Here is a 21311-nt window from a genome sequence, read left to right as displayed (position 1 = left end):
TTAAGTGGGGGCAACAGCTTCCCATGTGTTATCTCACTGAGGCCTTACAATGATCCTCCCAGACAGGACTTGTTTCTATTTTGTAGATGGAGAAACTGAGGCAGACATGGGTTAAGTAACAGGCTTCAGGATGCAGAGTTGATGCTTTTGAACTGTGGTGTTGGAGAAGACTCTTGAGAGTCCCTTGGACTGCAAGGAGATCAAACCAGTCAATCCTAAAGGACATCAACCCTGAATATTCAGTGGAAGGACTGAGGCTGAAGCTGAGGCTCCAATTCTTTGGCTACCAGATGCAAAGAGCTGACTCACTGGAAAAGACCCTGATGCTGGGAAAGACTGAGGGCAGAAGAGGATGACAGACGATTGGATGGCATCACCAACTCGATGGACAAGAGTTAGAGCAAGCTCTGGGAGACGGTGAAGGACAGGGAAGCCTGGCGTGCTACAGTCTACGGGGTCACAAAGAGTCAGACATGACTGAGCCCCAACTGAACAACAACAACATGGGCTTCAGGATGCACACCAGCAAGGGACAAAAATTAATATTTCAATTTCTGATCATTTTCTTACATTACATTATGAGGCCACTTAGTCCATTAAAAACTATAAAATCATGAATAAGCCAGTGTCTTCTCCCTCAAGCCATGTAAAATTTGGAAGGCAGAAGAAGAAAGTCCAGGAATGCCAACTGCATAAAAAAGGGACAAGGAAGGACAAAACAAGTTGTCTTCAGGAAGCTGTTTCCTCTGAAGTTTCTGAGGTTGGAGGGAGATAGGGAAGCAGGCCCTGCTCCCTGCTCTGGGACCCACCACAGTCTTAGGTCTAGAAATGTCCCAGGTAGTCAAACAGGGCTACCCTGTGTCCTCAAGAAGGCCTCAGATAATTGTAATAGCATCTGTTTGTCTTTAGGTGAATGGCTGACAAATGGAAGAAGTGAGAGCTCTACCCACAAACCCAGGGAAAGAGCATTCAAAGAGGAATGCCCTTATCTCTGCCCCCAGCTGTGAGGCTGATTGATGCTGTGAAAATTCCCGGGAGTCTGTGCTATCAGCATTTCTGGTGGTGTTGGAGTTGGGGATGTGGAGGGAGGGAGGGAGGCATGGAGGGAGTGGAGAGTGAGAGAAGCTGCCTGGGAAATGCTTGGAGGTTCCCTTCTTGAAATAGTCCAGGTGGGAGAGGTGATAACCCAGGAATGAAAATGCATGATACAAAGGATATTACGGCTGGTGCCCACGATAGTGTGGGGTAGGTGAGGTCCAAAGACCAACGTCTGAAAAATACTTCGCTTGCTAACTCAGATGCAAGAACTATGCACCAAGTCTCTAAATTAGAATAATCAAATTAAATGCAAAAGTCTCATTTCTCAGGCTCCTCTTTAGGTTGCCAACCCAGAATTGGAGGAGAATTGAGGACTAAAAGACCTGTGCTCAAGTTTATCAGCTGTGCGACCTTGGGAACTCTTCTTAATAACCGCTTTTATCTAGATTGCTCATCATCAACTTTAGTCTTATTATTAAAACAGGAGGCAGTGAGGTGAAGGCACTGTGCCCGCTGTGGAGTGCAGTGAAAAATGCCTGTTTATCACAACCCAGGTTTAGCTGTGAGAGGTCCACACTTTGGGCCATTTTCAGTAGATATCCTGTGATCTAGCCCAGCTGCTGTGGCTCCCTTGGAACTCACTTCATGGGGGTCCGTATAGCATGTGGTCCAGAGTTCTCAGAGGCCCTCGGCAATTTTCACAGGGCTCTGCCAGGGAAAAGCTAATGAACTTACTTCCAAGAGATCTACATGGCATCAACAGAGGGACCCCCCAAAACTCTGCTCTCTGAATGAACTCTCTGTCAGCAAGTCCATGCAAGGATGAGGCCTGGAAGAGAAACTGCAGTGTGGTGTAGTTTGTCCTTTGTCCAGGCAAATGGAATGGATCAGGGAACATTTTTAAAGGGGACCCTGGTTTCCTCTCTGCCAAGTCAGTGCAGTTCAGTTTAGTCGCTCAGTCTTGTCTGACTCTTTGTGACTCCCATGGACTGCAGCACGCCAGGCTTCCCTGTCCGTCACCAACTCCCAGAGCTTGCTCAAATCCATATCCATCGAGTCGGAGATGCCATCCAACCATCTCATCCTCCGTCATCCCCTTGTTCTCCTGCTTTCAATCTTTCCCAGCATCTGGGTCTATTCCAATGAGTCAGTTCTTTGCAAAATGTGGCCAAAGTATTGGAGCTTTAGCTTCAGCATCAGTCCTTCCAATGAATACTCAGGACTGATTTCCTTTAGGATTGACTGATTTGATCTCCTTGCAGTCCAAGGGACTCTCAAGAGTCTCCTCCAACAGCATAGTTCAAAAGCATCAATTCTTCAGTGCTCAGCTTGTTTTATGATCTGACTCTCATATCCATATATGACTACTCAGAAAACCAAAGCTTTGACTAGACAAACCTTTGTCAGTAATGTCTCTGGTGTCTAGGTTTGTCATAGCTTTTCTTCCAAGGAGCAAGTGTCTTTTAATTTTATGGCTGTGATTTTGGAGCCCTCCAAAATAAAGTTTGTCACTGTATCCACAGTTTCCCCATCTATTTGCCATGAAGTGATGATCCAGATGCTCTGATCTTCATTTTTTGAACGTTGAGTTTTAAGCCAACTATTTCTCTCTCCTCTTTCACTTTCATCAATAGGCTATTTAGTTCCTCTTTGCTTTCTGCATAAGGATGGTGTCATCTGCATATCTGAGGTTACTGATATTTCTCCCAGCAATCTTGATTCCAGCTTGTGCTTCATCCAGCCTGGCATTTTGTATGATGCACTCTGCATGTAAGTTAAATAAGCAGGGTGACAATATACAGCCTTGATGGACTCCTTTCCCAATTTGAAACCATCCTGTTGTTTCATGTCTAGTTCTAACTGTTGCTTCTTGACCTGCATACAGATTTCTCAGGAGGCAGGTAAGGTGGTCTGATATTCCCATCTCTTGAAGAATTTTCCAGTTTGTTGCAATCCACACAAAGACTTTAGCATAGTCAATAAAGCAGAAGTAGATGTTTTTCTGGAACTCTCTTGCTTTTTCCATGATCCAATGGATGTTGGCAATTTGATCTCTGGTTCCTCTGCCTCTTCTAAATCCAGCTTGAACATCTGGAAGTTCATGGTTCACGTATTGCTGAAGCCTGGCTTGGAGAATTTTGAGCATTACTTTACTAGCGTGTGAGATGAGTGCAACTGTGTGGTAGTTTGAGCATTCTTTGACATTGCTTTTCTTTGGCATTGGAATGAAAACTGACCTTTTCCAGTCCTGTGGCCACTGCTGAGTTTTCCAAATTTGCTGGCATATTGAGTGCAGCACTTTCACAGCATCATCTTTCCGAATTTGAAATAGCTCAAGTGGAATTCCATCACCTCCACTAGCTTTGTTTGTAGTGATGCTTCCTAAGGCCCACTTGACTTTGAATTCTAGGATGTCTGACTCTAGGTAAGTGATCACACCATCGTGGTTATCTGGGTTATTAAGATCTTTTTTGTATAGTTCTGTGTATTCTTGCCACCTCTTCTTAATAACTTCTGTTTTTGTTAGGTCCATAGGAGCTCAATTTGACATCATCCATTCTCACCAGGGATGCAAAATAGTCTATCCTTTGGACTAGTGGGATAGATAGTGCAGCATCAGATGCCATCTCTAGATCTCCTTGGGCCTTTTTTGGCAGGTGATTTAGGGTACAGACCAGCATTTCGCATCACCCGTCACTGTGATTGGTCTTCCGAGCTCTTCTCTGTGAGCAAGCGCCTAGGTGCGTCTCTGAGTCCTTTATTCCGAAGTGAAGAGCCCCGCCCCTTGTTCCCTACTCAGTTTTCCTCACTGCTGTCTGCCCCAGGTTTTTGACCCACCGAATACACAGGTGCAACCAGCCCAACCCCTTCAGTCCTTTTGGTACCGAACTAAACTTGGGTCTACTTGCCCACACATTGTAAAGCCAATCTACCAACACCAGGCTGTGGTGGAGGAAAGCGTAGCATTTATTGCAGGAATCCAGCAGGAGTCCAGGGCAGCTAGTGCTTAAAATACCAGAACTCCCTGGTGGGTTTCAGCAAGGCATTTTTAACAGCCAGGCGAGGGAGGGAGGGTCCCAGGAGGGAGGGCCCCAGGATCTGAGATCAGCTTGTGTTCAGGTCTCTGATTGGTTGATGGCAAGAACATGGCAGAACCGTGTCACAGGGGTTAACATTTGATCTTTAGGCTCCAGTGAGCCTGGGGGCTTTGTAGTGGGGGTGGGGATGGGGTTGCACGGTTTCTTACTCAGTTTCCTGAGTAAGAAAAGGAAGTGAGCATCAGATTCTGTTATCTGGGTACTTCGGAGAGGAGCTACAGAGGAGGATAAGGGGCGAGGCTGTCCTGGGGAGGTCCCATAGGGTTCTGCTGGGTTACTTTCCTTCTGGGAACCTTCAGTATGCCCCTTACACCTTGATTATTCCCCTTCCTACTCCCCTTTACGGTTTTCATTTCTCTTCTACTGAAACCTGTCTCCGGGAAAGAAAAGGTGGTCTATCTATTGAACCCATTGCACTGGCAAGCACGCTACGTTTCTTTTCTGATGTCCTTAGCTGAAGGGGCTCCCTCCCCACCTTTCCTCCCCCACCTTCTCTTCCTTTCCTTCCCCTAACCCTTTCTTCTCCTCTTTCTTACTCTCTCTCTCTCTCTCGCCCCACCTATTCTACTTTGGCGTTGAAAGAAACACCACATACCAGATGTCTTTGGTTTCTGAGATGAACATGTGAGTAATATAACCGGGATGTCTTGGGGGAGGGGGCGGGAGCCTCTAAGGGCTGTGCTCCATGGACACAGGGAAGACAGCAGGAGGGACTCGACTGCTGAGTGCTGAGTGTTGACATGGTCCAGCCATAAGGCACAGGGAAGGCAGCTTCAGCCACTAAATGGGAAAAATGTCCCATGGCGGTTCTGCACCCCTTCCGTCCCGTGGTGGTCCTTCTCTCCACCCTTGGCACTGTCGCCCACCCTGTCTCAATGGAGTGCTAGGAGCTTGGGGCCTCCCCAGCTCCCGTCTGCTCTATCCCCATGTTTCATCATCAAACCACCTTGATTTTGTTTAATGAGATTATAGAGTCTCTGGAATCCTCCGTGCTCCCATCTCTACTTTTCCATCCTAGTCCAACCCTCAGCGCCCTTCACCTGGAGGATCAAAATGGCATCCTTCTCATTATCTTCATACCCATTCCTGACCCTGCAGCAAAATTAACTTGTTCACAAATACAAATCATATTATTATCCCACATTCTATAAAGTCCTCAAATGTCCCCCATTCCCTTTAAGCTCCCCTTAAGCACCTGTAAGTTTGAGTTCAAGTCCCCAAGGTCCTTAACTAGGGTTTCCTGGGCCTTCATTTCTCCGTCCATTCCTGCCCCTGCTAACCTGCCCATCCCCGCTTCTCTCCACTCCTGGGTCTTTTCACGCCCCACACTTACCCTAGAGCCTTTGAATATGTTGTTCTCTTACCCCAGAAGCCTTTCCTCACCCTATTCCTCCTCATAGCTCTCCTCCAGCTTGGTCGGATTTATTTTTCTAATGTTGTACTCTCAGTTCCATGGAAGAAGGCACTATATCTGCTTTACTTACCACTGTCCTTGGCACGCAACACAGTGCCTGACACCTAATAGATGTTCAAAAACATATAGACTTATTATATTATCTATATGTATAAAAATGAGATTTTAGTAAAACTGCCTTAGAACTATAAAGTCTGTATAAGACTGGTGATTTTTCTTTCTTCTCTCTAGCTCAGAACAAGCAGGATAGAATAGTCTATTATCATTTAGTCTTGAAGGAAATTTATTTATATCTGTGTGTTAAGGCTTCCAGGCATTTGCATCTTAAGCTCTTTATTTCTACCTGCAGAATGAAGGGGTTTGTGCTTCTTTAAAGGAATTTCTGGCAATAGCCAGCAGGTGGGTTCATTAAGGAAGAAACGGAACACGCTCATGCTATTTTTATTTCTTTTTTTATAGTTTGGAAACTGGAAAACAAAGAGACAAGCTGAGGCCAAGGAAAGAACGTGTGTGTGTGTGTGTAGGGGACTATACTCAAGATTTGGAATTCTCTTCTCACCCCCTTTATAAGGAAGAACCCCTAAGCTCCCCTTCTGAATGGGATGGGGCTGCTGGGAAAGCAGTCTGGGGAGTAGGAAACACCAGAACTACCCTGACACCAGGGTTGAAAGCTTCTATTAACCCTGGGACTTTGAACAACCATTTAAATGGTGCCTCAGTGTCTTCATTTGTAAAGCAGAGATCAAATCCTGGACATCAGGATTATTGTGAGGATTCAAAGAAATTGTGTTTTAGAAAGCACATTGTAGGTTGCAAATATAAATTAAAGGTGACATGATGAGACCACTAAACCAAACACCTCAAATAAAAAACACAAGCTGACATTTCTCTCCCATGAGCCAGCCTTACGTGTGCAGCCCCATGGACATGACCATGTGTCAGCAGCTTCAAGAACAGTGATGAGTGTGTGCATCGCCCCCTCTTCCAGTGGTCAGTAAGCTCAGAGACAGGCCCTAGTCATCTCACATCCCTAGTAAAGAGTGATGGCGGACACCTAGTGCCTGTCGAATGAATGAAGAGATGGTGAGAAGCGGGAAGAAAGAAGGTCTGGAAAAAAGTGAGTGGGGGAGGGGTGAGCTGGACCCCTGGAGAGGTTTATATTTTCTTAGAAGTCCAGGAGGGGGCTTCCCTGGTGGATTGGTGGTGAACAGTCTGCCTGCCAGCGCAGAAGACATGGGTTCAATCCTTGGTCCAGGAAGATCCCACATGTCATGGAGCAACTAATCCCAGACATCACAGCTACTGAGCCCACATGCCCTGGAGCCCGTGCTCTGCAACAGGAGAAGCCACTGCAATGAGAAACCTAGGCACCGCGACTAGAAAGGAGCCCCGCTCGCCTCAACCATAGAAAAGAATGAGCAACAATAAAGACACAGCAGAGCAAAAGAAAAAATGTCCAGAAGAACGACTGAAGGCACCAAATTCACGGGGGGTGCCCTCTTAGCTCCCTTGGCTCATACCCCAGCTCCTAGCTCTCCTGGCCTATGGCCAGCTTCGGGGATGGGATGGGGCAGGAATTCTTTGTCTAGGCTTCATTTGACTTCAGGGGCCTCTCCTTGGGGTCCTTGCTGAGCGGCCAGAGCAGTGGTATAAGAAGAATGCTCAGATTTCCACATTTGGAAGCCTTTCAAGAGATGCATGCCCTGGTCTCACCCTCAAACAAAGGGGACAGAACCAAATACAAAGAAATGCTTTTTCCCAGTCCCCCGGCACCAACTAAATATCATCCATCCATCCATTAAATAGCTGTGAAGCCCCTGCTGTGTGCTGCGTTGGGTGCTGGAATGACATAAAATGAATTGCACCTCATCTCAAGCAAGGAAAACATGGCTACTTTTCCACAGGGAAGACTCAGTGGGAAGGGGGCAAGAGCCAAGCCCTGGAGGGGGAGGAACACAGCCCCTGTACTCTGACAAGCCTGACCCTGTCATCTCTCTCTCCACCACTCTTACGTCACCCTGGGCCTGGGTGCCAAAGGTCCATGGTGCCAGGCACCAAGGGGATACCCTCGACCCCTCCACCTTGCTGGGAAACTTGCAAATCACCTACCAGTATGTTCGCCAGACTTCGGGAATTACTCAAAAGTTTTCTGCACCAAATTCTTTCTGGAGCTGACAAATAAGGAATGATGATTCCTTTTGGATCAAATGTATGTTTTTAAAGGGAAACAGTTTTCTATTGTGAATGGAAAGTAGGTCTCACCTCAGATTGGAGCCCATTTGTCAGTGCTCCTGGAGGCCTGGGAGATTATGATCTAGATGTTTCCAGGGTCAGGGAAGAATGGTCTGAGGACCCATCTCCCCCACTGGCTGCCCCCTTACTAAACAGCTTTCAAGTTTTAGGTGGTGAGGTCGGAGTCAGAAAGAGAATGGCCTGGAACTTGACACCTGAGTGTCCTCCAGCTGATAGAAGATCACTTCAGTGCAGATGGGGCCACCCCAAAAGAAAAAAATTGCAATTACTCAGCAGGTCCTGTGCCCCGTATTGAATCCATCCTGCTCTATTCCTCACACACAAAGCGAGAGGCCCTTAGTTATTTGAAGAGATGGCCCACGGCACCAGTGTTGACTGAGGGCTCTGTCGGAACCACTTTCTCAATTCAGTTAACAAGCAGGGGCTGCCAAGGGCCCCTGGCCAGTGGCACGCAGCCCTGGATGGCACCTGAGGGAGGTGTTGCCATAATTCTGGCCGCGTCCTTCACGCTCCACCTGTGGACGCGGCACAGCCAGCTAGCTTTCAGCGAGGAGCCCCCTCCACCCCCAAAGCGGGACTGCAAGGTCCTTCTTCCCAGGCCCTGAGCACAGGCCCAGAGGAAGCTGCCTCTGCTGATGCGAGCAGAGCCTCTGAACAAAGGGGCCTGTGTGAGCCACTGCAACAGCATCTGTGGGTGCAGAGCTGAGTCTGGCTGGAGTGCTTGCAATGCGGCAGTGGGCGTGCTGTGGAATACAGATCGCCCCCGAGCCTTGGGGGCTTTGCTTGTCAAGTGCCGAGGCCTGGCTCGAGCAGCCCAACATCCGGCTGTCAACAGCCTGCAGGCCTGTTTACAGCATGGCCAGAGTCCTGTTTGGTGATTTGACAAGAGTCCCAGGCTCTCCTGGCACATCAGAATTCAGGGTTTGGTGCTGCCAGCGTGGGCTGGCTGCTTGTGGAAGCTGGGGTGTTCTCCGCCATGGATCAGCTGCTGGTGGAGCTCAGGAGAGGCAGCTGGAAGGTCCCTGAAGTGCCTCTGCTTCCTGCCCTCCATCCTCAAGCCCTCCCTCCATCACTCACAGGAAGACACGACGAGATGTTCCAAAACACTGTCTTGGAGAAGGGCTGAAACACGAGCCAGATTCTGACAGAGATAAGAAAAACAAGAGCTTATAGAAAATAGATTCGTCTGATTTTTTTTAAACAATCAAACCTCTTTAATAATAATTAGTCACATCATTGTGGGACTCAGTTTAAAAAACACTGAGTCAGCTGAGATGCCTCATGTATTTTCCCCTCTGATCCAGCTCCCATGCTTCTGTGTGAGCAATTTGCGAGAGGAGGCACATGGACTCAATGTGAAGGGCTGCTGTTCATTTGCATCCCACTCAGTAAACGCATAAGCAAGGGAAGTGCCTCTCCTCCTTGATCCCATCGCTCTCCTGTGTCCTTATTCTGCTAACACCTCCATCTTCTCTCCAATCACCTGGCTCATCCTGCCCCCTCTTCCTTCACCTTCCTTCCTAGGTCAGATCCCTCCGTGCCCCTCAGCTCACACCAGGCAAAATCCCAACCTGGGCACACAGAAACCCTCACAACCTTGGCCTTTGTTCTATTTTGCAGACTGAGCACTCGGGGAAATGGGCGTTCCTGGGTAGGCGGGGCCAGCCCAAGTTCACGGTCCCCCACCTCCCCTGGGCCCTCAGTCACTTTTACCTGTCCTTGGACAGCTCCCACCTCTGTGCCCCAGGTGACCACTCTGAGCTTCCAACTCTCTCATCAAGGTTCCTGCTCAACCTTGAGTGGCTCAAACTTGACTGCAACTTCAAGGTCATCAGGTTCATTGTCTCTCAAATTCCCACCTCCCTCCATCTGCATAGCCATCTTCACCTTCCGTCTCAGAGACATGGCCCTCTTTCTGTGCTATTTCTTCTCTGCCTTGATGACCACTGACAGACTTTGATAGTTATTCCCTCTGTTTCATTTTTGTCAAATCTCTTCCATCTCCCTTGAAGCTTCTACATATGCAGGAGGCAGACTTCATTTTATTGGGCTTCACTTTAGGGCACTTCACAGATAATCACATCTTTACAAATGAAAGGTCTGCGACAACCTGGCAGCCAGTAAGTCTGCGGGCACCATTTTTCCAACAGCTTTTCCTCACTTCCTGTCTCTGGGTCACATGTTGGCAATTCTCAAAATATTTCAAATGTTCTCATTGTCAGTACCCGAGTCTCGTGGGCCATATCTTCCTCTAGTTATTTCTCAACATCCCTTCTCCCCTTCTCTTGCAAACATCTTGCTGTCTACACATCCATTCGTTCCCAACTCTTTGTACTCTGCTTCTGTCCACAGCCCACTACCAAACTCATATCTCCAAAGTGACCAGGGACTGCCTAGATAAAAAACTGAATGGACTAGTTGTAGTCCTTTCCTTACTAGAACTTTCTGAAGCCTTTGAGAATACGGGTTATCCTTTGAAGCTTTGTGATCCCTTACATCTGTTCTCCCCTTCCTCTGACAAGGGTTCCTCTCCCACTGCCTGTCCCAGGTACCTGGCTATTCTCTGGGAATCTGTTCTGAATACCCCTTGCCTTCATACACACCTCTGCTGAAGCTCATCCTCTCTTGAGGGATGTGCAGATAACTTTCATTCCCTCTTTCTAACCCAGACTTCTATCCCCAGCTTCTCCCATAGGCACAATATTAATCCAGCATTTCCAAAAGGGCAATTGGGACACTTCCTTGCACCTGAGCTTCTGCTCAAAGTCACCAGGGCTGTCTCTAACTTTCCCCTCTTACCCTGTCTTCCTCCTCCACTGCCCACTCCTCTCTTCACTTGGCTGTCTGTTACTCATCCTTTAAGACCAAATATGTTGCCTTCTCTTCACTCATCTTCCACAATCATCTTGTATGTGTTCCCATAATACCCTGAGTCTGTCCCCACCATTGTGGAGTAGAAGTCTGTCCCCCAAATTGACACTTGAAGTCCTAACTCCTAGTACCTTGGAATGTGATCTTCTTTGGATCATTACAGATGTAATTAGGTAAGGGGAAGTCCTAATCCAATATAACTAGTGACCTTATAAAAAGGGGAAATTTGGACACACACACAGACACATGGAGTATGCTGTGTGAACACGAAGGTTGGAATTGGGATTATGCTTCTAGAAGCCAAGGAAAGCCATAGATGACCAGCAAACCACCGGAAGCTAAGGCAGGAGTATGGAGCAGATTCTTTCTCACAGGTTCAGAAAGAATCAACCCTGCCAACACCTGGATCTCACGCTTCTAGCCTGAAGAACTTTGAGACTGTACATTTCTATTGTCTAAGCCACCCAGTCTGTGGTACTTTCCTATGGAGCCCTAGGAAACTAGCATGCCCACGGTCACACTGTTGCGAGTGTGTTCTCAGTCACTCAGTCGTGTCTGACTCTTTGCGACCCCGTGGACTGTGGCCCTCCAGGCTCCTCTGTCTGTGGGATTTCCCAAGCAAGAGTACTGGAGTGGGTTGCCATCTTCCTTCTAGGGATTGAACCTGAGTTTCCTGTGTCTCCTGCACTGGCAGGTGGATTCTCCACTACTGCGCACTTGTATTGTGGTTATTACCTTTTGGGGTCCCCCACTCCTCCCTGTATCCTTTTATCTCCAGAACCAAAACCACTGTCTCCAAGCATAAAAAGTTTCGAGTAGTTGATGAATGAACTAATAAAAGTTCAGCCTTCCAAAAAAGTCAAGCTGCAGACTAAGCAGCTTCACTGATTCGCTGAGTTCTAGCACACTAAGGTTCTTTTCTCCATGGCTTGTTGTGGAATCTGTCCGTGTCTTCCTATGTCTCTGGGTGGACGTGCTGCTGGTTTTCTAGTTGGCCTTAGAGGAACATCAGGCCCTTTTCTGCCCATCTCATCCTGTGGCTTCAGATCCTGCTGGGCAGCCTCCTCGAGGTTCCAGCTCCCTGGCCACCCTGACTCTGTCCTTTGGTCTCTTCGGGCCCAGGGATGACCAGGACATCACACTGGGGCTAGTCTCAGGTCCATTCCTTGGTGTCCCCTTCATTCTACCCACCGCCTGGAAACGGCTTCTCCATTTGACGCTGGTGAGCCATCTGTTTCCTGCTGGGACCCTGAGGAATATGTCAGTGGGCAGGTAGGTAGGGAATGAGATGATAAACATGGTGCAGAAATAATTTGCTTGGGTTTGTTTTTTTAATAGTCTTTTAAACCCCAGTGATTAAGTCCTTCCCAGTTTTGTTTTCAAAGCACCACCCAGCATTTTTACCTAAAGCCTGCTGTTTGACCTTGTCTGGGCTTCGCTTGTGGCTCAGCTCGTAAAGAATCCGCCTGCAATACCGGAGGACCTGGGTTCAATCCCTGGGTTGGGAAGATCCTCTGCAGAAGGGAAAGGCTACCCACTCCATTATTCTGGCCTGGAGAATTCCAGGGACTGTATAGTCCATGAGGTCACAAAGAGTTGGACACGACTGAGCGACTTTCACTTCACTTTGACCTTATCTACGCATTTGGCTAAATATAGAAACTAACACTGAATACCTAAAATTTGCAGGCAGAGTGATAGGCACTGGGTATCCAAAGAGGAAAAGACCCTGTTTCTGCTTGAGAAGACCCAGGGTTTAGTGGGGGAGACAGACGCAGGGAGGGCCCTGCACCTGGCCCTGGGCTCAGTCCCACATCCATGCCGATGCTGGAATGTGGGTAATTGCCTCCCTGTCTGGACTCCTAGATTAATACTGGTGCTTCGACTTCAGCTCTTTTTCATAGAATCATCCTCAGATTTTTTGCTTCAGATAAATGCCTTCTGACAGCCAAATACATACAAGATGATTATGTAACACGTTTTGGAGTCAAACTTCGTCTCATATTTTCTCTTTTCCTCACATTATAGGTTCCTTGTGTTGGCAATAACTTTAAATCATCAGCTGGATTGGCAGTTGCCAATTCTAGATGATCCTAAGACTGGCACTATAAAAACAGGTTCCTGAGCCTTATAGTCATCCGATGAATCACAGCCTTTGGGGAGGGCAAGTGCACGGGAAAAAGTGAGGCCTGGAGATCAAGATTTTTCCTTTTGAAATCCTTATAAGGATTCTGATGTTTGGTCTGTTTGGAAATTACTGGTTTGGATTAATTCTTATTTACAGCAAATATAATTTAGGCTAAGGTTTTCCAAACGTGGCTCCTTGGCCATCTGGGTGTGTTAAATTGGCATGGGGATAGACATGTAGATCAATAGGATATAACTGAGAGTCTTGAAATAAACCTTTATATTTATGGGCAATTGATTTTCTTCAAGGGCATCAAAACCACTCAATAGGGGAAAGAATGGACCTTTCAACAAATGGTTCTGGGGAAACTGGACATCCATATATATAAGCATGAGGTTGGACCTTGTCTCATACACAAAAGTTAATTCAAAATGGATCAATGACCTAAATGTAAGAGCTCAAACTATAAAACTCATAGAAGAAAATAAGCACAAATTTTCATGACCTTAGATTAGGCAGTAGTTTCTTAAATATGACACCAAATGCTCAAGAAATTTTTTAAAAATAAAGTATGTGTTTTATTTATTTTTTGATAAATTTGACTTTGCAAAAATTAAAATCTCTTGTGCATCAAAAGACTGTCAAGACAATGAAAAGATAACTCACAGAATAGAAGAAAATATTTGCAAATCATATATCTGATAAGGGATTAATATCCAGAATATATAAAGAACTCCTACAACTCAACAATAAAAACAACAAAATATCCAAACAATACCTACACAGCAGTATGTAATCTGCCTAAAAGACCTCTGCCATCCCCCAAAGAAAGATGACCTTGCCTGAAACAATTCATTCTCTGCCAGAATAACTTCCTTGCTTCAGCTCCTCCTGCCTATAAAAATCTTCACTTTGTATAGCTCTTAGGCACTCCTGTCTGCCATGCTGGAATGATGACTAGGTCATGACCCATTCAGTAAAGCCAATTATATCTTTAAGTTAAAAAAAAAAAAACTCAAATAGCCCAATTAAAAAAATGGGCAAAGTACTTGAATAGACTTTTCTCCAAAGAAAATCTACAAATGGTCAATGAGCACATGAAAAGATGCTCCACATCCCTAGTCATTCAGTTCAGTTCAGTCTCTCAGTCGTGTCTGACTCTTTGTGACCCCATGAATCGCAGCATGCCAGGCCTCCCTGTCTATCACCAAACCATGGAGTTCACTCAGACTCACGTCCATCGAGTCAGTAATGCCATCCAGCCATCTCATCCTCTGTCGTCCCCTTCTCCTCCTGCCCCCAATCCCTCCCAGCATCAGGGTCTTTTCCAATGAGTCAACTCTTTGCATGAGGTGGCCAAAGTATTGGAGTTTCAGCCTCAGCATCAGTCCTTCAGATGAACACCCAGGACTGATCTCCTTTAGAATGGACTGGTTTGATATCCTTGCAGTCCAAGGGACTCTCAAGAGTCTTCCCCAACACCACAGTTCAAAAGCATCAATTCTTCAGTGCTCAGCTTTCTTCACAGTCCAACTCTCACATCCATACATGACCATTGGAAAAACCATAGCCTTGACTAGATGGATTTTTGTTGGCAAAGTAATGTCTCTGCTTTTGAATACAATATTTAGGTTGGTCATAACTTTTCTTCCAAGGAGTAAGCGTCTTTTAATTTCATGGCTGCAATCACCATCTGCAGTGATTTTGGAGCCCAAAAAAATAAAGTCTGACACTGTTTCCACTGTTTCCCCATCTATTTTCCATGAAGTGATGGGACCAGATGCCATGATCTTAGTTTTCTGAATGTTGATCTTTAAGCCAACTTTTTCACTCTCCTCTTTCACTTTCATCAAGAGGCTTTTTAGTTCCTCTTCACTTTCTGCCATAAGGGTGGTGTCATCTGCATATCTGATATTGATATTGATATTGATTGATATTTCTCCTAGTCATTGCTGCTGTTAAGTCGCTTCAGTTGTGTCCGACTCTGTGCGACCCCTAGACGGCAGCCCACCAGGCTCCCCCATCCCTGGGATTCTCCAGGCAAGAACACTGGAGTGGGTTGCCATTTCTTTCTCCAATGCATGAAAGTGAAAAGTGAAAGTGAAGTCTCTCAGTCGTGTCTGACTCTTAGCGACCCCATGGACTGCAGCCTACCAGGCTCCTCCATCCATGGGATTTTCCAGGCAAGAGTACTGGAGTGGGGTGCCATTGCCTTCTCCATCCTAGTCATTAGGGAAATGCTAATCAAAACCACTAAGAGCTATCACTTGACACCCACTAGGAAAGCTGGGTTTCCCAAGTGGCTCTGGAGGTAAAGAACCTGCCTGCCAATGCAGGAGACATAAGAGTTTGATTCCTCTCAAGATCCCCTGTGAAGATCCCTGGAGGAGGCCATGGCAACCCATTCCAGTATTTGTGCCTGGAGAATCCTACGGACAGAGGAGCCTGGCAGGCTATGGTCCATAGGGTTGCAAAGAATTGGACATGACTAATATGACTTAGCACACACAGAATAGCTATGATTAAAAAAAAAAAAAGATGAACAAGTGTTGCTGAGGAGATGGAGAAATTGGAACCCTCAAACATAGCTAGTGGAAATGTAGTCATTCAGCCTCTGTGGAAAACAACTGTGCCAGTTCCTCATGATCTAGATATTACATTATCTTAGGCATATACCCACAAGAATTTGAAACATACGTCCATACAAAAACTTGTATGCAAATGTTCTTATTAGCATATTCATAATATCCAAAAAGTGGAAATAATGCAAATGGCTATCAACTGATGAATGGATCAATAAAATGTGGTATGTGTCCACACAATGAAAAATTATTCATCTATAAAAAGGAAGAAAATAGTGATATGTGCTATGATATGGATGAACTTTGAAAACATTCTGCTAAGTGAATGAAGCCAGTCACGAAAGAATTTATGCTGTATGATTCTATATATTCTATATATTGTATAACTCTATATTCAGAGTAGGCAAAGCCAGAGAGATCAGAAAGCAGTGATTGCCAAAGGCTGGGGGCTAGGGGTACACAGAGAGTGACTGCTAATGAATATGCGTTTCTTTTTGGGGGGGATAAAAATGTCCTGGAATTAGATAGTGGTGATGATTGTACAACTTAGTGAAACTACAAAAAAACAAACAAACAAACAAAAACCCCTGTGTATTTGAGGCCTGGGAATGTGCATTTGAAACAAGTCTTCAAGATGATTTTTAGGCCACTGAGATTTGAAAACTGCAGCGTTTCATTTGTAATCACTTTATCCCCTGAAAATTTGAAGAATTTAAAATCTGTTTTAGGAAAAAAAAAAAAAAAGGCAAAAAGCAGACAACCAGAGCATGGAAAGCAATCATTCAGTGAACAACTATTTAGCTGCTGCCTGCTATGTAGCAGGTAGCATGCTGGGCCCAGTGAACTAATCCCAAACCCTGTCTTATAGGAGTTTAGAGCTTGGGCGGGATGCAGCATGCAAACACTTAGCTGCAGTACCAAGACAGTCATGACATCTGCATTCATGGAGGTTTGTACAAAGCACGGCAAGTCAACAAAGGAGCCTCAAGCTGGGCCTGGAGGAGCCAAACAATGAGGTAATATCTGAGCTGGGGCTCAAGATCTGCATGCTTGGGAAGGTAGAAGAGAGTATGAATGAGGGAAGGGGGATGCTTCCAATCAGAAGTGAAAGTGTTAGTCGCTCAGTAGTATCTGACTCTTTGAGATCCCATCGCCTGTAACCCTCCAGGCTCCTCTGTCCATGGGATTCTCCAGACAAGAATACTGGAGTGAGCAGCCATTTCCTTCTCCAGGGGATCTTCCTGACCCAGGGATCAAACCGGGATCTCCTGCATTGCAGACAGATTCTTTACCATCCAAGTCACCAGGGAAGCCAATCAGAGGAACAGTATGTGTAAAATGCAGAGAGAACTTGGAGAACTTGGCATATTAAAGCATCTGTAACAAGTTGGAATCTCTCCCAAGGGAGGACAGTCAGGAGAGGAAGCAGAGAGCTGGCTCACTGTGCAGTGAGGCGCCATTGGAGAGATTAGGAAACAAAGATACCAGTCCTAGATTGGGAAGAGCCATCTGATGGCAGGATGGGAGACTGGGGCAGAGAGAACATAGGAGCTGAAAGGCTGGAGGGAAGAAGGCTTGAATGATACACTGAAGGTCTAAACTAAGGCAACAGAAGGGCAAGGAGGAGACAAAGTGGTGCTGTACACACTTAGAGCCCCTGGGGACGGACAGAATGCTTCATAGGGCCCTTAGCAGCCTCACTGACCTCTACCTACTAGATGCTAGTTGCGCATCCCAGTTGTGAAAAACAAAAGTATCTCCAGAAATTGCAAGGTGCTTTTGAGTGCCTACCTGAGAGGCAGCCGAGACTCCAATAAGCTTAGACTCCATTGATCTGGTTGTAGGACCATTTTTGTGTTGTTGGCTAATAAACCTCTGAGGGGAGGCAGAATCCATTCTGAGTTGTGCTGTGATTGTGAGGGAGTTAGGGAGCAGACTTGTAGCCTCAGCTTCCTCTCGCAAACAGGAAACTCCCCTGGGTACCAAATAGAGGATGACTGTGACCAGGCAGGTGGTACTAGTAGTGAAGAGCCCGCCTGCTGATGCAGGAGGCGTAAGAGACGGAGGTCAGAGATGCGGCTTAGAGATGTCAGGAAGACCCCCTGGAGGGGTGAATGGCAACCCTCTCTGTTCTTGCCTGGAGAATCCCCTGGGCAGAGGAGGCTGATAGGTTACAGTTCATAGAGTTGCAAAGAGTTGGACACGACTAAAGCGATTTATCACACACACGTGAGCAACCAACTTGACTGAGGTCGGTTGGCCCCAGGGCAGTTTTGTTGTTTTCTGGCTGGACAAGGGTTAACATCCCTTGTTTTAAATTAAACAAGGAGGTCATTAGACTGAAGTCACTTTTAGTATCTTGGTAGCAAACTAATACTTAAGCCTAAAATCCCTTGAGGTTAAGAAATCAGAATTTAAGGACAACCAATCACAGCCCACCAACCAGGCTTTCTCAAGTAAGGCAACTACTTAAGCTACAGCCAATCGAATCACTTCCTTGCTTTACTTCCTCCTCTTCTTTATAGAAGTTTACCCCTCCCATCTACTTCTGTCAGTGGAGTGTTCCTAATCACTTCTGGTTTGGTGTTCGCAGACTGGAATTGATTTTTGCTCCAATGAACTCTTAAAATTTTTAATGTGCTTCAGTTTATCTTTTAATGCTCGAAATAGAGAATCCTCGATAGAGAGCTCCTGACCAAGAGAAAGAGGAGAGACACAAACAGAGTGAGCTCCAAGACCAGGAACTTCAGAATGCACAGAATGGATTTCTTCTGGGTTTCTCAAGCAATTGTTTACAGGAATTCTCACCCCCAACTCGTGGATCTGTGATGATGACCATAGCAGGGCCCAAGGATAGCTCTGCCCAGCTTTGAGACAAAGCAGACCTCCTCAGCAGAGAGCTCACCGTGATAGCTATGGCACCAGGTAAGAATCACAGACTGCCTGAGTGGGAAAGGACCCCTGGGAGATCTTGCCTGTTATCACTCCTAAGAGTCCTGTGCCCACATCCGTGCTAGGTCCGGAATCCATCCATACCTGTCTGTTCCCTCTACTACCATCCTGGTCCATACCAGCATCACCTCCCACCTGGAGGGCTGCCATTGCTTCCCAACTAGAATTCTAGTTTCTTTCTTCTTCTCTTAGAGCCTACTCTCTATACAATCTCCAGAATGATGATTGTAAGTAAATCTATCTTGTCTTCTCCTGATGAAATCCCTTTGGTGGGCTTCCATGATATTTAGAATAATTCCACAATCCTTACTTGTTTTTGCAAAGCTCTGCAAGTCTGCATCCCAATTTCATCCAACCCTTAGCTCTTCACCAAGCTCCAGCCACAGTGGCCTCCTTTTGGTTTCTGAAATGTGCTTAGATCTTTCCTATCTGAGGGCCTTGGACTCTGATGGACTCTCTTCCAGGAGTAGTTTCCTCCAAGTCTTTCTGTGGCTGCCTCCTCCTCCATGGGGCTCAGCTCAGATGAGACCCTTCCAGAGAGGTCTCCCTTGCCTCCCCGAGCTAGCAAAGTTCCTGATGTCCCCGCCCTCCCAGTCACACCACCCCTTTCTCCTGTGCTGTCACTTTCACTGTAGGGAATTATCTTGCTTGTTGTTTGGTTGACCCTTTACTCCTCCCTCTAAAATGCAAGATCCTTCAAAGCAAAGGATTGCTCAGACCTAGCACATGGTCTGGTGTGTCCCAGGCACTCTGTGGATATTTCATGAAGAGATGAATGACTTTAAGATTGGTGCCAGAATAAATCCATTTAACATGTTATGTGCACAATGATGACCAAGACCAGATCTCTTGATATCCTTGTCTTCCCTAGAAATTAAGAGCTGTCTTTACCGACTGCTGTGAAGGCCTACCTGCAGGTCTCCACGTGTTTTGGATCTCCCCCTCCCCCTCCCCACTGCAAAAGAGTGGGGAGGTCCTTGTTGACGATAGACCATTGCTCCATTCCTGTTGCTCCCTCCTCTTCTTTACCCCCCTCTCTTCCTCTCTCTGGCTTGTTCCTGAAAAATTACTGGTTAGCTGAATAGCTTAACATCAAGTCCTTCTTCCTGTTAACATACAGAAGCCCCGTGATTCAGTTCGAAAGACTCCAATTGGCTGCACTTTAGCTCTTGGCCTCTTTTTTCAAATGATTAATGATCTATAAACAAACATGGAGAATGCTATTAGAGGCCCCCTGGGGCTGCCTGGTTTATCTTCTGTGTAAATATGGATTTTCTTATTTTGGATGCTGTGTTGGTTACACCTGCACCATTGATGTGAATCCAACATGCTCTGCTGTCACTTCTGTCTCTTTTCACCTGATCACTCCATTTAGTCACTCAACACACCTTTTTTGAGCACCTACTATGTGCCAAAGAGACAAACGAGGAAGTCCCTGTCCTCGGTGATGCTCTATCCGTCAGAGAAAATGGACAAGAGAATGATCAAATAGAGTCTGACAGGAGTAGAGCCCCTCACCAAGGCCCAGGTGATCAGGGAGGACTTTCATGACGATCCTTGTGCCATCTGGGGGGAGATGAGTGGCAGCTTGCCAAACAGATGGAAGGCAAGGCACCCAGAAGGGCAAAGGGCCTTCATGCTCAGAGACAAAGAGGTGTGAATGGGCTTTGCAGAAGGACTCCAGCCATGTGTGGATGTGGAATGCTAAAGGGCTAAATCTGAGGAGTAAGCAGAACCAAGAAACTACATGGAGGACTTGGGATTTTATTCTTAAAGTGATGGGGGACCACTGATGGATATTATAGGGAATACATAAAAGGCCATGGACAAACTGCACTACTAAAAGATGACTTAAGCAGCTCTTGTGGAGCTTGAGAGGGGGAGGATCGGTGTCCAAAGATCTGTTAAAAGACATCATTTTAGTCCATCCAGGCTGTTGTAACAGAACACCATAAATTAAAAAGTGAAAGTAGCATGAAATTCGCTCAGTTGTGTCTGACTCTTTGTGACCCCATGGACCGTACATGTCCATGGAATTCTCCAGGCCAGAATACTGGAGTGGGTTGCCTTTCACTTCTCCAGGGGATCTTCCCAACCCAGGGATCAAACTCAGGTCTCCCACATTGCAGGTATATTCTTTACCAGCTGAGCCACAAGGGAAATCCAAGAATACTGGAGTGGGTAGCCTATCCCTTCTCCAGTGGATCTTGCCGACCCAGGAATTGAACCAGGGTCTCCTGCATTGCAGGCAGATTCTTTACCAGCTGAGCTACCAGAGGTGGAGGGTGGTGATTTATAAATAACGAACAGTTATTAATCACAGTTCTAGAAGCAAGGATGTCAAAGATCAAGATCCTGGCAGGTCTGGCGTCTGATGAGAACCTGTTCCCCACTGATGACTATCTTCTTGACACAGCCTCGCATGCAGGCAGGGACAGCAAGCTTTCCAGAGTCTCTTTTTATAAGGGCACTAATCCCATTCACAGGGGCTCAGCATTCAAGATCTAATCATCTCTCACAAGCCCCACCTCCAAATACCGTCACACCAGAGGGTTAGGATTTCCACATAGATGTTTGAGGAGGATACATTCAAATCACAGCAGATATCAAAGTTATCTAGGTGAGAAACAAGAAGTCTTTGAACCTGAGATTTTTATCCTTGGACACAGTGGTGCCCGGGGAGGGATGTCCTCACTGAGCTTTGGAGAATCTAGAAACTCTTTTGTTGAAAATGTGGTATCTGTGTGCATAAAGAGGTCCCACAGCTTTCATGAAATGTGCAAAGGGATCTGAGACACTCAATCAAGGTCGTGCAGTGAGGACAGAGAAATCAAACTCCACAGATTTACTGGGATATGTGATAGATGGGAGAAGGGTGGAAAGAATAGGAAGGGGTGAAGCCAAAGGTGATGTTTCTGACTTGGGATATGATTTAGAAAATTGTATATCTTTCTAGAATCCTGGCAAAATCATAG

This window comes from Oryx dammah, unplaced genomic scaffold (genome assembly GCF_014754425.2).
Source record: "Oryx dammah isolate SB20612 unplaced genomic scaffold, SCBI_Odam_1.1 HiC_scaffold_12, whole genome shotgun sequence".
Lineage (NCBI taxonomy): Eukaryota > Metazoa > Chordata > Mammalia > Artiodactyla > Bovidae > Oryx > Oryx dammah.
The sequence above is the reverse complement of the archived record's forward strand: the minus strand, read 5'-3'. Positions refer to the sequence as shown.